This window comes from Neofelis nebulosa, chromosome 12, assembly GCF_028018385.1.
Source record: "Neofelis nebulosa isolate mNeoNeb1 chromosome 12, mNeoNeb1.pri, whole genome shotgun sequence".
In the NCBI taxonomy this organism is placed as follows: domain Eukaryota; kingdom Metazoa; phylum Chordata; class Mammalia; order Carnivora; family Felidae; genus Neofelis; species Neofelis nebulosa.
The window spans coordinates 38010551-38017325 of record NC_080793.1 but is presented as its reverse complement, the minus strand read 5'-3'; the positions used below and the strand labels follow the sequence as shown (position 1 = coordinate 38017325).

At 36.3% G+C, this 6775-nt stretch overlaps 1 non-coding gene across 1 annotated transcript; it reads left to right on the top strand.

Moving 5' to 3' along the window:
• The first annotated feature begins 1667 nt into the window (after positions 1-1667).
• Positions 1668-1773, top strand: LOC131492325 (U6 spliceosomal RNA). The gene has a single exon (XR_009252013.1). It is a non-coding gene; the product is annotated as a U6 spliceosomal RNA (small nuclear RNA).
• The last annotated feature ends 5002 nt before the right edge of the window (positions 1774-6775 follow it).

Sequence of the window (6775 nt, the reverse complement as noted above, 5' to 3'; positions counted from 1 at the left end):
TCTCTCTCTCTGCCCCTCCTCTGTTTGTGTGCACTCTCTCTCTCTCTCCCTCTCTCTCAAAATTAATAAATAAACTTTAAAAAATAAAAAAATAATAAAATTAGATTAGAAAAGAAAATTATAGGACAACGTCCTTTATGAATATAGATGCAAAAATCCTCAAGAGAACAGTAGCAAATTGAATCAACTGCACATTAAAAGCATTATTATTCCTCAAAACTAAGTGGGATTTGTTCCAGGAATGTAAGCGTAGTTCAACATAAGAAAAACAATCAATGTAATACTTCATATTAGTAGAATAAAAAGGAAAAACACATGATAATCTCAATTGATACAGAAAAAACTAACAAAATCCAACCTTTTCATGATAAAAACCCAGAAAACAAGGAATAGAGGGAAATTTCCTCAACATGATAATGGGTACTTATGAAAAACCTCCAGCTAGTGTCATACTCCACAGAAAAGACTGAAAATATTCCCCTAAGATAGGGAACAAGACAAGGGTGCCCACTTTAACCACTGCTATTCAACATTGTACTGGAAGTTCTAGCCAGAGTTATTAGATAATAAAAAGAAGCAGAAAGCATCCAAACTGGAGAGAAAAAAGGTAAAATTATCTCTATTCACAGATGACATGCACACAATCCTATATATATAGAAAATCCCAAAGAATTGACAAGAGAGCTAGTAGAGCTAATAAATGAATTCAACAAAGTTACAAGGTACAAGATCAACACACTAAATCATTTGTGTTTCTCTATGCACCACAAGGAAATAACCCAAAAAGGAAATTAAGAAAGAACTTCCATTTACAATAGCATATAAATACCAATACATAAGAATATATCTAACCAAGGAGCTGAAGAACTTGTAGGCTGAAAACTACAGAACATTGCTGTAAGAAATTAAAGAAGAGCTAAATAAATGGAAAGACACTGCATGTTCATGGACAGGAAGACCTAACATTGTCAAGAAGTCAACATTACCCAAAGTGATCTATATTCAACAAATCCCTATCAAAAGTCCAACAGCCTTTTTGCAGAAATGTAAAAGCCATCCTTAAAATCATATGGAATTTCAAGGAACCCTGAATAGCCAAACAATCTTGTAAAAGAAGAATAAAGTTGGAGGACTCACACTTCCTTGGCTTCAAAACTTACCACAAAACTGCAACAATTAAAACAGTATGGTACTAGCATAAGAACAGACACATAGAGCAGTGGAATAAAACAAAGAGCCTAGAAATAAACCTTCACATATGGTAAATTGATCTTTTTATTCAAGTATAATTAACACACAGTGTTACATTAGTTTCAGGTGAATGTACGATATGATTCAACAATTGATTCAACAATTGTAGAATATGATTCAACAATTCTATACATTGCTCGGTCTTCATCAAGATTAAGTGTACTCTTAATCCTTTTCACCTATTTCACCCATCTTCCCACCCATCTCCCTTCTGGCAACCACTAGCTTGTTCTCTATATTTGAGAGTCTGATTTTTTGTCTCTTTTTTTCTTTGTTTATTTGTTTTGTTTCTGAAATTCCACATATGAATGAAATCATATGGTATTTGTCTTTCTCTGGCTTTTTTCACTTAGGATTATACCCTCTAGATCCATCCATGTTGTTGCAATGGTTTACTGATTTTTGAAAAGGGTTCCATGCTCACTTTGGCAGCACATATACTAAAACTGGAACAATACAGAGAAGACTAGCATGGCTCCTGAGCAAGGATGACATGCAAGTTTGTGAAGCTTCCATATTTTTGAATGTGAAAGGAAACTGTTCCTGAACTTGACTGTCTCTAGCAGAGCATTTTGTTTGGTGTATAAAACCCCAAGATGTGCTGGGTCCAAAGTGAACTTGAAAAGTGTAAAATGAAATAAACTGTGTAAAATAAAAATAATAAAAAAGAAAAGGGTTCCAAACCATTCAGTGGAGGCAATCTTTTCAACAAATGGTACTGAGAAATGGACCTTTATATCATACCATATACAAAAATTAACTCAAAATGGATCAAAGACCTAAATTTAAGAGTTAAAACTATAAAGTTCTGGGGAGAAAACAGTGGGGAAAAATTTCATGACATTGGATTTGGGAACAACTTCACAGATATGACGCCAAAAGGACAGGAAACAAAACAAAACAAACACAAATACACACACACACACATATATATGTATATATGTATACATATATGTATACACACACATATATATGTATATATATATGTGTGTGTATACATATATATATGTATATATTGGACTTCAGAAAAATTAAGAACTTCTATGCACTATCAAAAGACATTATCAAGAAAAATAAAAAGGTGACCCATAAAGTGGGAAAAAATATTTGCAAATTATGTATCTGATAAGAGATTAATATCAAGAATATATAAACAACTCAATAACAACAATAGACCTAAATTTTAAAAAAATAAAAAGGGTCTTGAATAGACATTTCTTCAAAGAAGTATACAAATAGCCAATAAGCACATGAAAAGAAGGTTAACTTCATTAGTCATGAAGGAAACGGGAACTGCAAGCCAAAACCACAATGTGGTACCACTTCAACCTAGTATGATTAAAACACACACACACACACACACACACACACACACACACACACAAAACAGAAAATAAGAAGTGTTTGCAGGATGTGAAGAAACTGTAACCTTCATGCATTGCTGGTGGGAATGTAAGATAGTGTAGCTGCTTTGGAAAACAGTTTGGTGATTCCTTAAAAAGTTAAATACAGAACTACCATATGACCCAGCAATTCCACTCATAGGTATATCCAAAAGAATTGAAAACAGGGACTTGAACTTATATTTGTATACCAATGTTGACAGCAGCATTATTCACGGAGCCAAAAGGTACAAACAACCTAAGTGTCCATCAGCAGATGAATGGATAAACAAAATGTAATATATACATACAATAGGAATGTAAGTCAACCATCAAAAGGAATGAAATGTTTTGGGGTGCCTGGGTGGCTCAGTCAATTAGGTGTATGAGTCTTGGTTTCAGCTCAGATCATGATCTCACGGTTTCGTGAGTTCAAGCCCCACATTGGACTCCAAGTTGACAATGCAGAGCCTGCTTGGGATTCTCTGTCTCCCTGTCTCTGCCCTTCCCCTACTCATGCTCTTTCTCAAAATAAATAAATAAACTTAAAAAAAAAAAAAAGGAAGTCCTCCATTTGTAGCAAAAGACTAAACCTAGAGGACCTTAAAAAAAAAAAGGAATGAAATGTTTTAACATATAATACAGATGAAACTTAAAAACACTAAGCTGAGTGAAATTAGACACAGAAGGACAAATATTGTATGAATCCACCAATATGATGTACCTGGGGACAGAACATAGAAGAGAGGTTACCAGGTGCTGGGGTTGGTGGGGCAGGAAGAGAAAATTAGTATTTAATGGGTACAGAGTTTATGTTGGGGATGATGGGAAAGTCTTAGGTGTAGTGGTGATGATTACACAACATTGTGACTGTGTCTAAAGTTTGAAACTTATTTGTATACTTACAAACAATTAAAATTATAAATATTATACTATGTGCATTTTATCACAATAAGAACAATGAATTCTACACCTAAGACTAATACAATGTTAAATCTCAATTATATCTCCATAAAAATTAATTGATTTTTAAAAAATAACATCAAAATGAATCAAAGACCTATATAAGTTAAAATCAAAACTTTTAAATGGAAACAGAGGGTAAATCTTCATGATCTTGGATTTGGCAGTGGAGTTTTTAGATATGACACCAAATGTGTGAGCAACCAAGGAAAAAATAGATAAACTTCATAAAATTAAAAACTTTTGTGCATCTTAAACATTTTTTTTAATATAAAAACTTTGTGCTTCAAAGGACACTATTAAGAGAGTAAAAAGATAACTCATAGAATTGAAGGAAATATTTGTAAATCATATATTTATAAAGGTTTAGTATCCAGAATACAATTTAAAAACTTTTATAACTAAACAACAAACAGACTATCTACCCAATTTTAAAATAGGCAAAGGGCTTGAATAGAAATGGTGCCAAGTATAAGATATATGAATGGCCAGTAAACATATGAGAAGATCTCAATGTTATTGGTCATTAGGGAACCCCTGTACATTGCTGGGAAATGTAAAATGGTGCAGCCAGCTTGGAAAACAGTTTTGCGGTTCCTCAAAAATTTAAACATAGAGGGGCACCTGGGTGGCTCAGTTTGTTAAGCGTCCGACTTTGGCTCAGGTCATGATCTCACAGTTTGTGAGTTTGAGCCCCACATCGGCGGTGGGGGGATCCCTGTTTGGGATTCTCTCTCTCTCTCCCCTTCACTCTCTGCTCCTCCCCCACTTGTACTCTCTCTCAAAATAAATAAATAAACTTTAAAAAAAAGAAAAAAATTTTAAACATAGAATTATCATATGACCTACGATCTCACTCCAAAATACACACTCAAGAGAAACGAAAGCATACATTCCCACAAAAATTTATACATGAATTTCTAGAACAGCATTATTCATCATAACTGAAAGATGGAAATAATTCAAATGCCCACCAACAGATGAATGGAAACAAAATGTGGTATATTCATACAATGAAATATTATTCAGCCATAAAAAAAGACTGAAGTACTGATACATACTAAAACATGGATGAAACTTCAAAATCTTATGCTATATGTTGAGGAATAAGGAGTGTGTTAATGGGTACACCTCTTATTGAGACGATGAAAATGTTTTGGAATTAGACAGTGGTAATGATTACACAACCTGAAAACTATGGAATTGTACACTTTAAAGGGATGAATTCTATGGTATGGGAATATTTTTAAAGTAATATTTTTTTTAATGAGTAAGAAGGAGCCACGAGTAAGAGGTTAGTATCCTGAGAAAAGGTGAAGTCAGGTGAGGTAATATGCTCCAGACACAAAGTCTAGCTGGAGAACAAGATCTGAGGATGCTCTGAAGGAAGAGGAGAAAAGGCAAGTGTTTGTGGTAAAAGACAGTCCAATAAGAAAGTGGGATTCAGTGAAAAAAAGGGCTGGTGGCTAAAGGCACCTTGTGGTGAGAATAATAAAAAGACTGGTTACAAAGAGAAATCCAATCTTGAGGATGAAAAGGAAAAACTTTGGTACGAGAGGTAGGGTCTGGTATCAGAGATCCAGGAGCAACTATGAAAGTCAAGTGGAGTCAAAAACATACAATGAATAAAAAGGCAAGGAGAGCTCTAAAGATGGAACAGATAGAGCTATCAGTGCATGAGTAAAATAGGTCAGTGAAAATATGGGGGCAAATGGCAGAGTGTTCTCTAATGACATAAAGACCAGTGATGGGAATGAAAAGAGTGATGTAGGCCCAGGGCCCACTGGGAAGTTGGGGTATGATTAAAGGAAGGGAAACAAGAAGGTTAAAATGATGTATATAGTATGGGAAGATGAGCCTCTGTAGAATGCTCAGGCTGAAAGGATGATAAATAAGACAGTGTGAGGGGCTAACACAAAGGGACTCTTAATTGGTTTTTCTAGAGGGTCTGTTGAGAGAGTAAGGGCCAAAGAGAGAGATGGGGTTCAGGCAGAGGACTTGTGTAAGCCAAAGCCACACAGAAGGAGCAGCCTCCTTCTGTGTCCCCAAACATCAGAAGATCAGCTTTTACAGTTACTCTATCATGACCCTCCAAGCAGGGATCTTGCTGCCCTCATTAAGAAATTAGCCTGTTTGGGAGTGGGGGCACCTGGGTGGCTTAGTCAGCTAAGGGTCCAACTCTTGATTTCAGGTCAGGTCATGATTTCACTGTTGTGAGATCAGACCCTGGGTCAGGCATGAAGCCTGCCTAAAATTCTTTCTTCTCCTTCTGCCCCTCCACCACTTGTGCTCTCAGGCGTGCACTCTCTCTCTCCCTCTAAAAAAAAAAAAAATAAATAAAATAATAATAATAATAATAAATGAAAACAAATAATTAACAACAATTAAAAATTAAAAAAAAAAAAAAAGAAGTTAGTCCAGATGGCCACACAAGGCAAGAAGTACAAGCTGCAGCTGAGAGCAGAACGGGAATGGGGGACCCAGCAGGCCTAGCAGGAATCACATTCCCCTACATCACTGACTTTACAACACTTCTTTCATTTCTCAACGAGTGGCTTTCTTTCGTATTCTATTCCCTATAGGTTTACTCTCCCATGCAAGTTTGGCTGCACTGGAGCCCTGGAATCACATAGACCATGCTAGGAACAGAGGTGCAGGAAAAAAGAAGAGATTCATCAGTACCTGCTTTTCCAAAGAGCAAGCAGCTACCATGTCATATGAGCTCCTTTCTATCAAGCTTTCCAAACTGGGACACTAGGAGACTCGGTCACAAGGAGCAAACGGATCTTCTAGGAGGCTGAGTAAAATGGTCCTTTGAAGAAGGCTCTTGGGACACTAGACTCTGAGAGCCCCAAGCATTAGTATACAAGACCAGTCAATGAAAACGGACAGACTCAAGTATGGAATAGTGCTCTATACTTTATCCCATAAGATCCTTATAACTATGCTGTGAAGGATGCAGGCCAAGTGTAGCTCTACACAGAATATGAGCCTTAAGAAAGTTAAATAATTTGTCCCAAATGAGGAGCTAAAAGGCTGGCCTCTAGACTGCACCTCACACCGCCATCTAGTGGGCAAGACCCACTGGCCAGGTCTCTCATTCTTTCATTCCCTTGGGTGGGCCTACAGAGAACCCCAAAACAATCTAGGTTCTGACTCCTTCCTATGAGTTTCCCTGC